Source organism: Nothoprocta perdicaria, unplaced genomic scaffold (genome assembly GCF_003342845.1).
Source record: "Nothoprocta perdicaria isolate Ctin4 unplaced genomic scaffold, notPer1 scaffold_18, whole genome shotgun sequence".
In the NCBI taxonomy this organism is placed as follows: Eukaryota; Metazoa; Chordata; class Aves; order Tinamiformes; family Tinamidae; genus Nothoprocta; species Nothoprocta perdicaria.
This window is the reverse complement of record NW_020454982.1, coordinates 1925689-1944957: the sequence shown is the minus strand read 5'-3', so window position 1 is coordinate 1944957 and position 19269 is coordinate 1925689. Positions and strand designations below refer to the sequence as shown.

Here is a 19269-nt window from a genome sequence, read left to right as displayed (position 1 = left end):
TTGTCCTCTTTTATTTTGAATTTGAAACTTGAAACTATTAGTGATAGATGGTGAGGCCAAAGAGAAGTCCAGTGATTTACAATGAAGCGAGTTTCATTTTTAGGATGCCTAATTTTCAGTTAAAGAATTGCACTGTAAACATATTAAAGGCGATCTAAACAGGAAATTTCTGCTTAAGCATGCTTTATATTTCATGAAAGGACAGTGCTTCACTTAGTAAATTGCATCATCTGAGCATTTTCTTAGTGAATAAAAACAGATTAAAAGAACATATTGAGTAGTAGCTGTTCATTAATCTGCTGTGCTATTGAGCCCTTATATGAGATGAGTCATAAGCTATTGAGGAAAAATCACAAACTTTTAAATTATTAAAATATTAGAAGCTCATTTATTCTAGTGCTATTTGGCTGTAAATTCAAAGCAGTCCTTCAGAAATCAATAGTTTCATTTTCCTTCTAAATTGTCAAGGTGTTGTTAACACGAGAGCAACAATAGCCATGTTGAAGATTTGGATTGCTTTTAGGCAGATGAAGCAGTGAAAACTGACAATTCACATACTTCCTTATATTTTAGCATCCTTCATGTTTTCTTGTGCAAGTTTTAGCTACACAGATTCTTACTGTTATTTAAAGATTTCTAAACATTTTGGGTTTACATTTTCAATGAAAAAAATCAAAGAATTTTGGAGAAATAAGACGGAAAGAGACTGTAGTATTGACTTAAGTATGAATATACAACATGTTTTTACTACAGGAGCAGAAAAGTAAAATAGCATGTCATGAACTATGAACATAAAGCAGACATGAGTCATCATTGGGAAAAATTCATTCCACTGCACTCAGTCTGTTTGTCTCCGTGATCTGTCAATGTCTGTCTAATCACTTAGTTTGATGCATCTTTTGTATTTTCTTTGCCTGCCCTGAGGAAATCTGTGTTTTAACATGTCCAGAGTCAGTCAGGTACATGTTGTCCAGAGAGAAATACCACAAGATATCCCGGATTGTGTAACACATATTAGACTGTACTCTTCATGGACAGTCCTTACTCTTCCTGTTCAGTCCTAAAGCACGTTCTAGACATTCACTACATTACTAAAGCATACATCCTTCCATTTAAGTGCACTGGAAAGGTGGGGGTTTGTTTGTTTGTTTGTTTTTCTGATTATTTAATATATGTAGACCTTCCACTGTGGAAATTTAGTTGATTTGTATTGGCTGATCTCAATATAATTCTTGGGCCTAATTGACTGCACTGTATAGCCTTGTTTAAAAAAGTAAATTTCAGGTACTTACTAACTCAAGACATGAATCTTAGTAGTAGCAGCATAATTACTTGCTAATTGGTATGTGATTACATTTACATTTGCCTGTCACAACTATAAAAAGAATCCTAATTGCATCTCAAAATAATGGTTTTACTCCATCATACTACCTTCTGCCTAACTGCATAGAAAATAAAAATATATAATTACTTTGAATTTTGACCATCAGAGTCTGGATATTAGAGAAGTTTTTTTTTGGAGAGGCAATTTATGAAGAAAGTAGTCTCTTCAAACTAAGCTTAAAGAAAAACCTTATATTTTAATGAGAGTCTGAAATTAGGCTCCTAATTGCAGGATATTTCTGAACTCTTTATTGTATACCATCAGACTATTAAGAGTAATACCTTTCACATAATGATAGCAATTTAGTGAACATTTATCATTGAATGTTACAACTTACAATGTTTTAACCTGCACTACTAGTCCAATTTTAGAACCTAGAGATGGTGCTTCATAGCCCCAGGGAAAGCACTTAAGCTAACCTAATGGCATATGGTAACACCTTGGGGAGGTTGTAAAGCGTACACTGTTTTTCTACCTGGATCTTTGTGGTATTTTCTATCCCGAGAATCAAGTTGGAATGATAAGCAATTCTCTGAGGAGATGCTCTCATGCTCAACATCTACCCTTTATAGTTGCTTTCATCAACTTGAGACTAATGGACTTTCGAATTCCAAATCTCATCTGGGAATACCTCTTTCACAAAAAATGTAGACATAGTGATCTGAACAGTTTTTAATACAGCAAACTGGAATATTTGAAAATGTCTGAGTGCTCACGTTTGGAAATAGCCTTTTTGTTTTTACCATCCCAAAGTAACACACAGTGTTTCTTTAAATAAATAAAGGCATACACTTGCCCATGAAAATCCCCCATTGGAGTAAAGGCGGAATAATTTAATGGGTGTGCTGCAAGATACTGGACTGAAGGCAAAGGCTGACCATGTGCTCAGCAGTTCATAGGAGAAGCACATCAGCATTTTTGCTGCTGTTGGCAGTGTGGTCACCATTATTCCTATAATAGTTGCCCTTATATCCTGTGTACGTTTTGATTGCCTGTGAATCGCTTGTGTACAAAAGGATAAAGGAAGAGCTAGGTGGGTGGTTACTAATGCTAAGGAACTTGACACGAGTGCAGATACAGAGGTTTTTCTAAAGGACATAATCTGTCGGCAGGGGTATGATGTTCCGCTGTGGTATCGTTACTTCCAGTTGCAAACAGGCACTGCAGACAGGTTGGTGTTCTGTTAATGCTGTCAGCAAATATGTGTTCTAGTACATGATCTCCAGGTGAAATTTCTCTTGTTTTCGAAAATCACTCTGCTGTCAATTAACTTTATCCTTCTTTCTTTTTCCGTTGTGCCTGTGCATTTGTTTATGCACAGATACTTTACCCACTATTATCTGTAAAAGTATGGGAAAATTTCTTGTTCACCCAGTGCCCAAGAAGAGAATTTGTTTAACAGTGCAGGGGATTTGTGGCTCCATTTGACCCTTTCTGGTTTATGTGAGACTCGGAGCATCTTAATTTTTAATTTCTTCTTTTTTTTTTTTTTTCCACTGAAATTCTCCACTTTTCTTTGATTAAAATCAATTAATTAATTGAGACCATATGTTCTAGTTTGACATTTTTTGTCAGAAAGTGCAATTCACTGCACACCTGTGTTCTAAACAGGAGTTAATAGTCTGGGATATATAGCATATATCGGCTATATAGCATAAAGGATATGAAACCTTAATCACCACTATAAAGTCTTGTTTATGTATGAAAAAAGAGCTGTTGAATCAGATGGTTAATTCAAGCCTTGCTATGTTGAGAAACATTTTTGATTTTTTTAACTTTTTTTTAAATAGCTAACATATCTATAGAAGTTTTCAGTCTTCTTTTATTTCTAAATCTGCTGCTGAAACACATATTTCTCTCTCATCTCTTCTGACTCACCTCTTTGCAGTCCCTAATGGCTTCCCCCTGCCTGCCCTTCAGTTATAGACCATTTCAAAAATGCTGTATGACAGCACTTTCTTACACTGTTTTCAAAAAAAAAAAAAAAAAAAAAAAAAGACTGTTTATCCCTCGAAGTCCTGAAAAAAAGAACTTTCATTCTTAGTATTTTCACAACGAAGAGGGCCAAGCTTGGGTTTTTATTCCATAATAACAGAGGGAAGATAGTCTAGAGAAAAGTAGTGTAGATAATGTTAATCAAGGTCACAGTTTGGCAAAATCAAGCTTTTCTTTCTTACTAAGTATTTTCAGTTCCCACAGAAAGGAAAATAAGCCAAGCACACTTAGCAATATCCTGAACAGCTGAAGTTTCGTTGTGCTTAATCTGAGCTGGTACATATGCACTGACATAGGCTCACCACCTCACCCCATAGATGTTTTGTTTAGGTAACTCTTTTTCTACGAGGTGGAGAGAAAAGACAGAAGAGATTTTTATTTCAGTAGCCATTTTATTAAGCTGAAAAACAGAAGGAGGAAGTGCAAAATTAAAATGACTAAGTATAAAATATATATAATTATAAATTTTACATATATATAATGCACAGATATCAGAGTATTTTTCTCCCATTCTGTGACTTTGAATTATTTTAGTATTATCAATGTGTTAGTAGTATTTTATCTTAACGATCAGTTTGTATTAAGAGGATGTCATTATTTTATGTTGTTACGATCAGAGGTGTCAATGGAGGGAAGGAGAATGGTCCAATAAACCATACAGTAAATAGTCCTTAATGTCCAGCTCTTCTTGTTTGCAAATGATATAATACAAGCAGCTAATAGCTCTCATTGTAGAGAGTATAATAATTTAGGAAAGTGGAATTCAGCTTTTATTTTCAACACCGGTCCATTAATTCACTTTTTAAGTACTTGTTTCTCCATTATTAAATAACCATAAATTATTTTCTTTTTGCATTAAATATTAGTAGATTTGAACTTTATTGGCTGAATAGCATCTGATCCTGCTTCCTTCTACTGTGTTCTCCTGTCAACTTTAGATACTTTTGTGTGATTCTTGAAGGGAAACAAATTTCTCACATGGACTTTCTGACTGAGGCATTAGTGTTGCTTGGATACAGTTGGTTCTATTCAAATAGTCTGCTGCAATATTGTCAGCATACCCATTTTGTTACATTGATTTATAAATACATTATCTGTAAAAAGAGCTCAGCCTTTAGTGTGAACAAAAGATAGAAGCCAATAGAATATAATTTAATTAGCTTTTACAAGAAATGTTGGTTTCCCACTATTTTACAAAAAAGACAAATGCTTTACAGCAAATGAAGGCTGAGTACTAACAGTGCTTATTTACCTCTTAGCCTGAATGTCCTAGAAGGCATCTTTCAAATATCTTATCTGTATCATTCACTATTTTAAATTCCATAATTTACAAAATTAAAAATGCCAGTGGTAATTTTCAAATCAGTTACAAGAAACTAGATTTTTTACAGCTTGTTCTTTAAATTTTCCTAGGTGTTTTCTTATCTGCTATATTTTTAGTCTTTAGCATGACAAGACCCTGAGGAACTCTGGAGTACTACACTGTACCAATATCTAATCTATCTTATCTATAACCTAAATCATAGTGATCCACATTGTCTTCATACACCAGTTTAATGTCTTTATGAAAAATAGGAATTAAAATCTTAAAACTTAATTTATCTTTTACAACTTATGACTTTGCCAGTTGTTCCCTGTTAAACTTTTGCACTTGAGCAAAAAGTAATTTTCTTAATAATGTCACTGTCAGAAATATTGATGAATGGCAATGTCTGGGTAAACACCTAGAGGAGGAGATTGCATCAGGTAAGTTGGGCCTGCTACAGGCCTTTGCAGTGGAAAGTAAGTCAAAAATATTAGTGGTATTCACAGGAAAGCTTGCGACAGCAGGCATGAACTACACTATACAATTTTAAACAACATATAATTATAGAGTCACTGTTTTAAAGAATTATTGGAATTAAGCAGATTTTTATGAATGTTGGTGTTTCATGAACTATTCTCAAGCATCTGGTACTCACCATCATGGTTTCAGGCAGGATTTTAATATCTCTGTTTTATAACAGACTGAATGTAGTTAATTTACCACTGAATTTTGTACCACAGTGCTCTCTGTGCTCCATGGCAAACACTGTATTATTTACACAGTCCTTAGCAAGGGCCTGGAAGACGAGGGACATAGTGTTTAGGCAGATTTTGCAGTTGTTTTAATGGTCATTTACAGCAAAGAACGTAGTTATGATGTGACTGAAGTTGTTGTGTGTTCAGGTAAAGGACTATTTTAACTCTGTCTATCCAGAGCTAGGTAGGCATATTGGTTAGTTTGGATTCGTTTTACCCATAACTTGTACTATAGAATTAACATACTGAGATCAAGTATATTCCAAAGCAAAAACTAAGCCAAGTGTTTTTTTTTTTCACAAGAAAATAAGTGTTTAATATATTTAATCTAGAATTACAGTCTTTGTGGGCAGCTTTTTTTTTTTTCAGCCACGAGAATGAAATTCCAGAGATGCAGCTTTGCATTTGTGACCTACTAAGGGTTCACTTTAAAAGAGAGATTTTTAATGCCACTTAATTCTCATGTTTTATTTTAAGAAGCAGTGATTGTTTGTTCTCATATTTTGACCTCCAAGTTAGATCTTACTTAGTTATTGTAGCTGAATGGAATAGAAAGTACTCTGCAGTACAAGAAAGCTGGGTTCAAACGTGTGTTGTGTATAAGTCTTTCTTCTCACACAGCATAACACATTTTGTAACTACCAGCACTAAACTCTACACTAAAACCTACTGTACTTGAAAAACAAGCCACATTTAAACTCTCCATAAACCTCTGCAGGTGAGCAGTTTGGGGCAAGGGTAGTGTATGTGTTCTGTGTGTTCAGATCATACCACACTGGGGCCCTCAACTCCCAGATGAATCATCTAGGTGCTATTGCAATAAAAAGGTAATAACGATAATAATAAAATTAACAGCTGTAGTTAGCTGTGACAGACTGAGTACTTTTTTTCCACTGCCAGCTGGTAGGAAATTGCTGTACATGTTTTTCCCCAGACGTAATCTTGCACTCAGCTTTCTATTATGTAGAAAAATACCCCTGCATTTTCTTGCTTATTTTACCTGTTCGTCTGCTTCAGTGACCCTACTGATCCGAAGCCTTGTAAAGCAGTGAACTAACACTGACAGACATGGGAGGTCAGCCACATGTATTTGCTGTAATAAGTGATGCTTATATGCTTGCATTAACAGCAGGGTTACTTTCAGCCTGTTAGATAAACAGGTATTGAGGTTGAGTTTGCTGCTGTTGTTGGCATTGCCTCCATGTCTCTGCTTTTTCCTGTTTTAGCTCTACAGAAAAGTTGATCAGTTTTTGTCTTCTCTGAAGTCTGAAACTTGCATTAAAACAAAGCAGGAAGTCTCTGGGTTTCTTGGTGTGGTGACAGTGATTGCTTATCTGTCTCCTGATGTGTTGCAGTGCCACTGTACTGAGTGCTCTGGCTGTTACTGTTGATAGAGCTGTAAGTCTCCCTCTCCCCGTGTAAGCTGTTATGTAGCCAGTGCTGCTACAGGCTCATTTTTAAAAGACAAGCATCTTCGCTTTCAAAATTAGAATTCAAATCTTTGACACTTTGGTAGTTGCTGTATACAGGAATGTAAGGAGGATGTTCTCAACATTCAGACAAGAGGCCTGTATAAACTGTCGGCTATGAAGACAACTCAAAGGAGGGGCAATTTTTATCTGCCAAGAGCCGAAGAATGGCCATGCTGATAGAGACTGACAACAGCTTACAGAGGAAAGAGTGCAGGGAATGGAACAATTACAGAGCGTTTGTTTCTCTTGTACAGAATCTCACATTCCCCAAACTGGCAATTTAGGGATTTAGCTAAGAGCTGCATGTGAACTATCATGTGTAATAACCATCAGTGTATTCCTAATTTGTCCAACACATTTTTCAGTCCATTCATATCTGAAACTGACTATATCATTAGTCTCTGAAACTGTGTACTGAAACACTGGAAAAAATATTTTAAAGCTATTATCTTCATGTTTTGGAATGCTACAAGAAATAAAGGGAATAGTCAACCATTCAGTACTGTCCAAGACTTAATTAAAAACTAAAATGCTGTTAGGAAATCTGTTTTGCTCCCATTTAACTGCCTTGAAAGAGGCATCTTATTGAAAGATAAACTTTTTCTCTCAGATTTTAAGTTAATTTTTGTAGAATTGTTATGCTTTTAAAAACCAGGACAAATGAAATATGATTGTTTTGAAATTTATGATAACTTCTTAAATACTATGAGCGTATTTTGAAAAACATTTGTTATTTTTTATATGTTGGAGATTTATTAAGTAGTAAGTATAAACTGCAATATCTGATTTGCAACAATATTTACCTGTGTGCCAGTATTGGTTCAAGCAATCATTGCAAATGTAGATAAGCTTCTTCAATGGTATTTTAATTTTCCTTATGTATTTTGTTTTATGCCCTGCTTAAACTACTCCTAATATTCTGTTTCCTCCACATTTTTAACTATTTCTTACTGAAAATTTGCAGAGTGCCTTCTTTTAAAATCTCTGTGATTCACGTTAGTCATTTATTTATACATTAATTAACTTAATGACAGGTTTCTGTAGCTCTGTATATCCTCTTCTGCCAGGAGGTGTCCTGGCTGAACAGATGACCACCCCACTCTGAGCGTTGCTGTTCTGCTACCTGAGGACAGTGGTGACTTAAATGCACTGTTGGAGCTGCCTATGCGGTCACTAATTCATATCAGTTTACTGAGGTGAGTTGATTAAAACAGTGAGTTAAGCAAAGAGTTCAACTGCCAGAACTGTGAATTCAGTCATTTCTAGTGGGGAGGTGGTAACAAGTAGCTGGGGACAGTAATCTGTTCAGCAGCGTAACTGCAGCCAGAGAAGGCAGGTGTCTTTAGCCTAATTCACTCTAAAATCTCCCTGATTATAGGAGTAGTTAGCATAGGCTTGCACTTTCCCTGGTGTCTTGGCTCAAACTGTGCTTTAACAAACTACCTGTATTACTTTCACATACTGTATTTTTTTTTCAGTACTTGCATCTTTCCCTGTATTCAGCCTGTGTTTTGCAGAATCACCTCATTTCACAGCTCTTAATTAGTTGCAAAGCCAGTGGCAGCCCTACTGCTGTGCCACCTAACCCTCTCACTTATGTTGTTTTCTTCTTGAGACAACATATAACAGCAGCTCTAATCCCATCTGTGATTTACTGTCATTTCTGACTTTCATAGCATAATGTGTTTTTTTTCCTTATTGTTGGTGGGTATTTTTGGCTTCACGCTTAAAAGAGATGTGTTAATTCAAAATAAATAAATAAACAAAACAGTGGAAGCAGGAGAGAGAAGCATCTGCCCACTAAAAAGAAGATCAGGAATTAGAGAACCAGCTCAGCTGGCTGCACAGAGCTTGTTGGTTTCATCGATTTGTTGATTGATTAAGTTGGTAGCTCCGTCTCCAGAGTCACGTATTACTAACTTTTTTTTTTAATGTTATCACTTATGCTGTCTAGATCTCTTGGTGCCTAGCTCATCAATATCTCATCACTTGAAGAGCAAGAGAAAGAAGAAGCTTTTTTTTATCTTGGTGTGACCCTTCAGATGAGATCATCTGAGATCCCTCTCACTTGCACCCCATTTTGAGTGTGAGCTGCTGCTCAGAAAAATTGTTTTTTTTCCCCTCCTCATTTTATTACTTGCAAACTTACAAAGTTTTGATGCTTGTCTAGTTCAAATATTCTTCTCAAATCTAGTTAATTTTACTACTTATGTGGTTTTAGTGAGATTTCATAGTAGATTTCATAGTTCAATAAACTTCACTCAACATACATATTGTCATACTGAATTTGGTTAAAAAAAGGGAATCTAACTTTGTGCAACTCATATGCTTTATTTATCCATACGAGTTTACCTACATGGTTAATTCCATTAAATTCTTATGTTGTAGGCATTTTAAGATTGAGGATGAGTCCATCAGTAGGAGTACCTGAGTGTTTTTCCGTCCTTGTTTATGTTCCTCAATTAAATAAGACTATTCTAATATGCTGGAAAACTTGAGCTATCTTAGAAGTTTATCTAAAAATACTTTATGAGACAGGAATTTACCTTGCAGACTTCATTTTTATAAGTTAATTCATTTGAAGAAATTACTGTGATTTGAAGAATATGTGTGTAGATCTGAGAGCATCTGTATTGCATACAAATAGAAAAAATACCAATAGAAATATAAGACTAAAAGAAAAAATGAAATTGGAGGAAGACACCAAAATGATATTTTTATAACTTTTTCTATATATGTATATAGATGCCATATAATTCAGTTATGATTAAAAATGAATAGTTGAAACTTAATACTTCAAATATGAAAGCCTAATGTATGTGCATGTACATTCACATATGTAGACACATATTTTCAGGCATATATCTGTGCATATGAAATGCATATAAACTAACTGGTCTTGATGCATCTGTTTTAAATTGGAAATAATTAAACCTGGGTATGATTTGTATGTTGGTGGTAAAGTACTTTCAATATTTGTCTTCTCAGGAAACAGTGATTCAACTATATTGTTCAAATTATTTTACCTGGGAGATTACATTTAGATTAGAACACAACAAGCATGTAAGTTTTTCAAAATTCTTTTTCCAAACTGACTTTTGTAGTATTTGTCAATTTTAATGACAATAATTCCCTGTAGGAACAGGGATTTAACTGCCTTTCTAGATTTGTACGGTGCATAATTTTACATTCAAGATTGGTTTGCATTTCAAAATTAATTTCAAATGAAACTTTGTCACCTATCATCCATGGTTAAAACAAAGTTTCATACCAAGCTGGTGTACAGGAGAGAGTTCAAGAACTTCAGTTTTGATTTGGGTTATGAAATGAGATCTGAAAGCAGGTGTGTTTCAAGTATGTTGAGGTTTCCTTTTCAAATCCCTAGCCTCTGAGTTTCACCTCAGAACTCTGGCAAAGGATTTGCACACATCTTCCAACAGAAAGACCAGTATCTAAAAGACACTGGATGTGTTCAAGTGCCTCAGGTCATTCAGCGTTTAACAAACCCTGCATGGGGACAACCCTATGGATTAGGCTGGTTATCGTTTTGCATTATTCATTGGTGTACTTGAAATAGCAGGAATCTAGATGTGCTAGAGACAGTGAGCATGAGGAGAAGTCATTGTATTAATATATTTAATACTTGTTATAGATTTATATTGTTATGAGATGTATTCTCTTTCATAAGAGCCTTAAGGAAGGCTCTAAAGGAGGATATGTAGGAAGTTTGGGAAGCAGTTCACGTTACAGACCTAATAGCTCTCCTGACCTTGATAGAACTGCATGAGTATTTATATTTAAAACAACACTGTGTTTTTTTATATAATTTATTTGTAGTTTCTTAGTGTTTAAATTCCTTGATAGTATTTTACTTGAAAGGCTGTTCCATTAGGATGGCTGGCTTCTAAGTAAAGGCAAATTGTTGTTTCATTTCAAATACAAACTCTGTGCTCTTTGTAGCATGCTGGTTTTAAAGGGTAGCTTCATCTATATGAAGGGAAGCAGAGCAGCAGGAAGTACTCACATAGGATGGATGAGATCTGAGTTTGTGCCTGTTCGTGCCCCAGATTACTCAATAATCAATGATAATTTGGTGCTTCAATTGTTTATGAGATGGACTCAGTGCACTGGAACACTTGCTTCCTTGTGGCAATTGCATCTGGGTTGCTTAGTTCTGCTCTTTGAGACATGTTTGTGATTACACTGTCGTGTCTTCTGTAATCTCTGAATTCTGTTGGATAAGGTGTCTTAGCAGATGCGTGCCTCTATTTGGTAGTCCTAGTTTACAGTCTAAACCTCTATGTATTTTTTCATTCAATTCTCCTAACACTTCACAATAATTATCATGGGCAATGTGATATTGGAAAAAACTCAGCTGTTAGTATGCTAATGTTTCATTTGGTAGTACACAGAAAAAAAATAGTAAAGACATTGTGGGTAAAAAAAAGAGAAACAGATATAAATGTCAGTGGGATTTTTATCCTGTATCCTGTTTTATCATGTATATTCCTGTGACCATTCTTGGGTATGGAAATCTTTTAGTGTACAGTTTATAGTATCAGAAGGAAAAAAAAAATGTCTCTAGGCATCGGAGAGTGAAAAGTTGTGTAAAGGCTTCCAGATTTGGGGTTTTTTAGGAGTAATATTATGTGGAAACAATAACAGCAACCTTGTTAACAACTAAACAAACTGAGAATCAAATATTTAATTAAAGTAGTATTTATGGATCCAGATTACAAACAATTTGAATAAAAGATTCCGCAGCACAGTATGGCTCTCAGTTCTCTATATATAAAGATACCGAATAGTCATCCTTGGCAGGCAGACTAGTGGCTGCAAATCTTGCCTCCGCTGAAAGCCCTTTGCATTGGACTGTGGTAGATGGAAGGGGATGTAATGACATTTACATACATTTTAAGGCTTCTAAAGACTTGTTTAGTATTTATATTTTCTTTGAACATAAAGCCCCAGCAATATGTTGCATTGTTGGAAAGATAGAGCAACATGCAGTTTGCATTCCGAATGTGTGTCCGTATGTCCTTATGCAGCTGCAGCTCTGTCTGCTTTACATTAAAAAGTTCAGCTGCTTACATTGCATTTGATGAATCTTACCACTAGGGGAGAAAAAGAGAATGTTATAGAGGCAAAATAGACATTTCCTTTTGAAGATTTTCAGTATTCCTCCCTTTTCAGTATTACACAAAAAAAATCCAAGTCCCTAAAAATAATTTTAACTTTATTAGTAAATTTATTTCCATTTATTAATATAACTCAGCAAATATTACAATTACTTTCAAATGCAAGTCTATTGAGTCTTGATTTACAGAGAAATTTTGTACACCTAGTCTCCAAATACCCAAAAATGTAAAAAAAAAAAAAAAAAAAATTTGAGCGATCACAAGAAAAATAAATTTTCTGAATTGATTATAAAATCAGCTATTGGCACATTGACTTTTCCCAATAACCAAACATATTAGCAATATCTATAATCACTTCATAAGCAGTGTTTTTCCACTTCTTTAGCAGAAACCATCTCTAATAACTGTGTTTTAGCTGAGTATAAATCTGTTGACTATGGCTTACTTGCAATGCTTCTGGCATTTTCATTGGCTAGTTGTACGCAAAGTGAGAAGGTCAACTTTATTCTAAAAGCTATCTTAATGTGGCACCTAGGCTGGTTTTATCATCCTGAGGGACAGCTGACAGAGATACTTGTAGCAGTGTCTCAGACCTGTGCTATTGATTTGAAACTCCTTGAAGCTTGTCTTTGTATATATATGACCTTAAAAGCTGATATGAGAAGGTTAGGCATGTGCCATATTCATACTACTGGATGAAATTTGTTAAACCTTGCAATACTGAAAAATACTATCGGAGAATGGGGAAGATTTGATCATTGGTTCATACTTATAGCTAAAAAGAGGATTCTGTAATTTCTGGTGATAAAGACTCGAAGCATCATACAACACAATGATTCTGTGAACGTGTTCCCCCAGAGGAATTCTTTCAGAGTGTCCACCAACTCTCAGGAGCAAGTTTTCTTGACAGAATGTGCTGTTTCTAAAAACATTACTATTTATCTGCTTTGTGACTTTTAAAAATCCGAGCTAAATGTTTAGAGACAAACCTTATGCTATTTCAACCTAAAATATATTCATGCACCATTTGACATGCTTATTTAAGCATGTCCCTGGCTTACATGAGCCATTTTAGGGGTTATGATACTAAAGAGAGATGCGTGGCACAACAGAGCAGGTTGGTGCAGAGCCGAGGGGTGCACAGCATCTTTCTGGGTGTGAGGAGCACAAATGCAACCCTACAATCAAGGCTTTCCTGGGGCATTATTGTTGTCTTCCTCTTGGAAGAGAGTTCATGATTCTGTGTGCCCTTTACCCTATTGCAGGTGACATTTGTGAGCTGTGGGAAAGTGTCCCTTCAAGAAGACTTACAAATCTATACATGGCTGTTGATACAGATATGAGAGTCTGCTTCTCATCCCTTTCAGCTCTTCAAATCTGATTGTGCAGATGCAGGACTGGGGCCACCATAAGACATACGGAAGGTCTTATACCCCATCTGTAAAAGCAGCAAGCTTTTTTTAGCAAAAAAAGGAAATGATCTTATACATCTGCCTTCAGGTTTGCCATCTCAATGCCTTCGATCACTTTAAAAAGTGATGCAGTGTTTTGAATGTGAATTTGAGTTATATTTTAGAGTTCCTAATTTAGAATTTTGCTTTTCCTATATATTTAAGTATATGTTAAAAGTTTTGGAGGGAATTACAGAAGATAAATAAGGGTTAGTTTGGTGGTAGACACTCTAATTCAAATTATACTTCCTAAAATTAAGATAATAAAATTTTATCATCACAGTAAGCTGATGGGAATATAGAGGTGACTGTGATGCACTTATTGCCTCTAAAATGACCTTTGTGTCAAGCCCTATGCATTGATTAATTTTTAAACAATATACTTTCATTTTATTTATCACATTGCTCAAGAACTGCACTTGCGCTGTGCCCTCATTCTCTCTTTTATTCACTTAAACCAACAACCAAAGAGGTGTCTTATTTCTCTATGGTTTTCACCTTTTGAAAATAAAGTAAAACCTGGCAGACTTAGAAAGCTGTGGTAGCAGATGGACTTATCAGCATCCGTTTGCATTTTTTTTGAATTGTAGCAACAATCATTAAATTGAGGTTAATTAAATAAAATATTTCTACCTAATTATGTGATAAAATTTCTAGTGCAGACTCTGAGCATTTTTGTGTGGTTGTCTATAATTTCTTGGTTAAGAAGGCAATTTATTCTCAAGGTTAATTGATGATGAACAGATTATTGAAGTTGGATTATATGACACCTTTTTTTTTTTGTGTCCTATTTCATTTTAAATAAGATTGGGACAATTCTAAATGGGAAGTTGGCGCCAGCATTGTAAAAGGATGGTGTATAAAATTGCAGACCTTTTCTTATGCTGTTGATTGATAACCTCTGATAGAATCACAGCAGTGCCATAAACATTTTAGTGCATCATAAAGTTTTTCTGTATATAGCATTACCCACATGCTATAGTCAGTTTAAGACTGCAGTTTCAAAAAAAGTCATCAAAAATTAACTTTAATAATAAGTTCTGAGTTTTTAAAAAGGTAAAACTTAGGAAAGCTATAGTGCTCTCCATATATATTCTTTAAGAAATTCTGCTAAGATTTTCTGTGGCTTGACCTTTATTCTATGACAAGTTACTGGAAAAGTTGACTTGTATGAGTCATACCTGTAATTAGTAAGCTCATATATATATGTATATATATATAAAAAAGCAAGATAATGTTTTTTTCAGAGCTTTTTTTAATGAATTAATACTTTATAACCCTTTTGTACTTCAGTATTTAAAATGTTTTTACAAGATTTGCCACTCAATCTATAATTTAAAATGTATTGAAAATGAAACACAATATAAAAGTATCTTTGCTGGGTATACAGTAAATGTAAGTCTGAAATAGCAATTCAGTGAGTACTGTTATTTAGGCACATGATGGAGATGTGATCAACATATGATCAACAACCATATGAATCGGGCAGGTTTACTTAAGTATGAAAAGTAGAAACATATGCTACTGTTAAAAAGCTGATGCTAATGGAATTTCTGGTTACGTATACATGATTTACCTGTATTATTTCTAATTCTGAAGTGCACTTATGTAGACTAAACATATGCCTGTTAGGAATAATGGTCTTTATTTCATGATTTTTAAAAGGATGTAAAGGATTCAGACATCTAGACTGTTGATTTCTTAAAGGAATTTTGCATCCTTTTGGGATGAACATGAACAAAACTAAATACTGGTAAACATATATGTTCAGCAATTATCAAGAGTCCAAGTGTTTAGAGGATATTTATTAACTCATGCTTTGGCTCTATTACAGTTTAAACAAGAACAAGACCAATAGCATTTTTCTATTATTATTTTATAAAATCATTTTGTGAAATAAATCACTCAAGGCTTGAGGGGTTTTATTCTGAATTTCATCCCTTAGGGAATCTTTCATATCCATTTTATAACTTTCCCAAAATAGGGAGATTATACACAAAATAAATATCAGACAGCTGTGAGCTATGAGCCTGTAATGCCAGTGGATGGATTTGGTGATTTCATAAACCAGAAAAGCAAAGTTTGAGTGTTTCGAACACTGTTCAGAGTCTGAAAATTGAATGAATATTCAGTAGTTCAGCTCAATTATTATTTGGTATAACATATGGATCTGAGGAAATGATATATGGTACAAGATGCAGCCCTCCAATCTTACTGCAGCTCCCATATCATTTCTAGGCTAGTAGCTCTAACCATTTCCTTTACTTTCCATTTCATTCCCTCATTTCCTTTACTGGGCCTTCACTCTTTAGTCCTGTTCTCTTATCCTTTGTCATGTATTTTCCATTTGGATGCCTTTAACGTGTATAGCTGAGCTGGGCTCAAACCGCCTCACTATTCCTAGCTAACTTCCAGCTTACATTAACTGTGGAGGAAGAGAGTGAGTTTCCCCTTGATGCACATACTTATATTTGTATTTATTCCATTTACATAGAATTCTGTTTCTCTTTGAATTTGTACTGAGCATGTAGTTAGACCTTTGGTAGACAGAGTGGAACAAAAGATTAACTGTAGAAGGATTATATAGGAAAATATAAAACCTATCTCCTATCTATTCATTCTACTTGTCAGTGATGAGGTTTGATATATCCATCGTATATGAGATCACCCATAGCTGCACATTAGTATGAATATTGAAGTATAATAATTAAGATACTAAATTTAAGACCCAGAGTACATTTTTAAAGCTGGTCTTATCCATTTTAGTTCAAAAATTGCAAAAATATAATTGATACTTGAAAATAGTTGAGTGGATAGACATCTTTATTGCAAATTGCTTCAGCAGAAAATACAAAACATGATTGCAAAACAAAATGAGACTTTAGGCACCAAGCCCCTCTGCCTTCAAAATATGATAAAGCACTGGAGAAAGAAATAGGGTAGAACAACCTAGAAATATTATAAATTAGGGCACGTACTCAACCTTATGAAGATTGGAATGAAGGGCTGTTACGTGTATAGATGTTTATATACAGACTTTCCTGTGTATGGGTAGTGTTACTGTGTAGAGGCATGTTTGTAGCAGCTCTCAATTGTTTCTGCCCCCCTCTGTCACCATGAAGACCTGGAGTTCTCCTGGCACGCAAATGGAGGGGGTCAGAGGACTTTGATCTGATGAGTATCCTATGGTAGATGCTGATGCTTGAGAGATTGTGTCTGTTGGGGAAGTCTGCCAATAATGAATTACAGCATGGAATCATAGTAATTGCAGGCATAAAAGTCTGGAACACGCCAGGGAGGCAGCCTGAATTACGGCATAAAAAGAGTTTTGAAATAGTGGGAGGACAGGTCCACTATCTGATTTATCTGAACTGTTAAAGATCATGGACAAAAATGACAGGTTGAATTCAGAAGTGACTTGTACATTAATGTTTGTTACATGACAAAGGAACAAAACTTAGTGTAGTTAACAGGCACTGATGGGACAAAGAAGATTTTTTTTCTGTTCTCTGCCTATTACTGACTTTTAGATACAGAAAATCTTTTTTCCTCTCTCATGAAAGCTGCATTTACTTGCAATGTTGCACTGTTTCAAAATATCTTTGATGGCAGCAAATGGAGGAAAAGAGCAAAATGAATAAAAGAATAGAGAGAAAAAAAATACTTACTGGTAAGGGAAATCACAATAGAGAGAGAGGAGGGAAAAAAAAAAAAAGAAGAATCAACAAGAAATTGTTAACAGTTTACATTTAAGGAGCTCTTTTCTTCCCCTCCCTCCCCCCTCCCTTCAAAGTGCATATGATCTGAAGGTGGGTGTATTTTGTTAACCTCTGTATTACAGAAGAGGAATCTGAAATCCAAGAAAGATTGCAGCTGTATGATTTTTATGTTCTGTGATTTTTTATATTTTTAAGACCTTAATTCTGGGGTTCTAATATCAAGGATTGCGTAGCTTTCAGGAAGAATTTTTATACACAATTTCAGTTCATAGTGAAATATATTTGTTGTTACTGAGTTTTGAAATACTGACCAATGTTCAGTGAATCTGAATGCTTTTCTCACTGCTAGACTGAAAAACATTTTAGAAGACTTGAAAATCTATAAGTGATGGTTATCTAGTACTGTCTTGTACAATCAAAATAAAATCTTGCCAGGCAATGGACATTGGGTAGTATTACAAAATCAGGGGCCAGCGGGAATTCTGTGGGCTGAATTCATTCTCTAACTCTGATGAGGTCTGGGAGAAAAATTTGTCCATCCAAAAGTGAAACTTCACATTTTGCTATGCTGCAGAGAATTGCAGATGTTAAGATAAAAGTTAAAATCTTCCTTCTAATCCAAAGTGGATCTGTGCTGTGTGTCTATTACGTATTCTGAACTTGTCCCAAATATGGGGTTCCTTTAGAAGAAGAAATACAACTTGGACTTTCAAAACTGGAACAGGGATTCATTTGGGACTTAGCGGGAGGCGGAGCAGCAGCTTGCTGGAGATCCCTGTCAAGTTGTGTGCATGGAAAAGCTCAGATTACCCCGACACCGAGAGGCGTTCTGGAGTCAGACTTCAGTGACTGTGAGATCAAGAGAAAAGCCGAGGAAATGTTTGAAGACTAACTCCTAAACTTGTTTTTACACAACCTGTCACCATTTTGATACGTATTTCTAAGTTTATATAGAGCATTGCATTTAGTGTACACATCCTTATATAATTATTTTCAGGGGAGTGTTTTATTAGTAATTGATGTATTAAAATTAAATAATTGGATATTTAGGCAGGTATTTTTAGCTTGCTAATTTTAAAATATAGTACTCAAAGTTGAAAAATACATTAAATTAAAACAAAGGTGTGAATACTGGGTTTATAAAAGACTTAATTTAATCTATTAATAATTTACATTAAAGCAATGTCATTAAAGTAATTTACATTTATGTAATGTCATAATTTATATTAAAGTTATGTCATTGTGATAGAAAAGGACTAATCATAAGATGTGAGACTAAAATAGTGCATTCTATAGATAGCTTTAATCAATTCATCATATGCACACTTTTTGAAACTGAAGCCTCCAAACACAACTAATAGATAACTAAGGCTAACAGGAAGTACTGGAACTAGGAAGAATTATATAGAGCATTTTTTATCATCCATGTGGGTGTGAAGTTAAGGGAAAGAGATAGGGACAATTCAAAATATTCTTCCCTACACTGAGGACTTACAAATTAAGAGTAACCATTTTCATCACAGGATTATCTTGAATGAAACACATTCCCTCCGTTTGATCATGTGTAACATAAATATTTTAGAATAATAAATAAATGTATTAGATGCTACCATAAGAATAGCACTTGCGCTTACTCAGTTTGAGATTAATCTTTTGAATTATTTGATCTTTTTTAGTGATAATTTTGTGTCAAAATTTATCAAATTTTCATAATTTCAAATTCATCTAGGGTTTGACCTTCAGTATTTGCTTGCCTTTAAATATCAAGTTATAATGTATCTGGCATCATAAAATAAATGATACTAAATCAAAAGGGAGAGTTGTGCACAAAGAATATATCTCAAATTGCTAGAAGCTGCTTATTTCATGATTCATTTCTCTAATGCCTTGAAAACAAGTTCATACCTTTTAAGCATCAATCTCAAAATGGCACAGGAAAACTGAAAATCAGATAAGGCTTTTCATAAGTGAGTTTTATTTCTTCAGACAAAAATGCGTTTTTCTTAGAGTGAGAACAGGGTTTTTTAGTAGGTCAGTGATATTAGAATG

At 34.7% G+C, this 19269-nt stretch overlaps 1 long non-coding RNA gene across 3 annotated transcripts in view; it reads left to right on the top strand.

Moving 5' to 3' along the window:
• Positions 1-9590, top strand: part of LOC112944941 — an 88314-nt gene extending 78724 nt beyond the window's left edge. For all 3 annotated transcript variants that reach the window (XR_003248886.1, XR_003248885.1, XR_003248887.1), the window contains 2 exons: positions 7980-8108; positions 8867-9590. This is a non-coding gene — a long non-coding RNA (uncharacterized LOC112944941). The remainder of the gene's footprint in view (positions 1-7979; positions 8109-8866) is intronic.
• The last annotated feature ends 9679 nt before the right edge of the window (positions 9591-19269 follow it).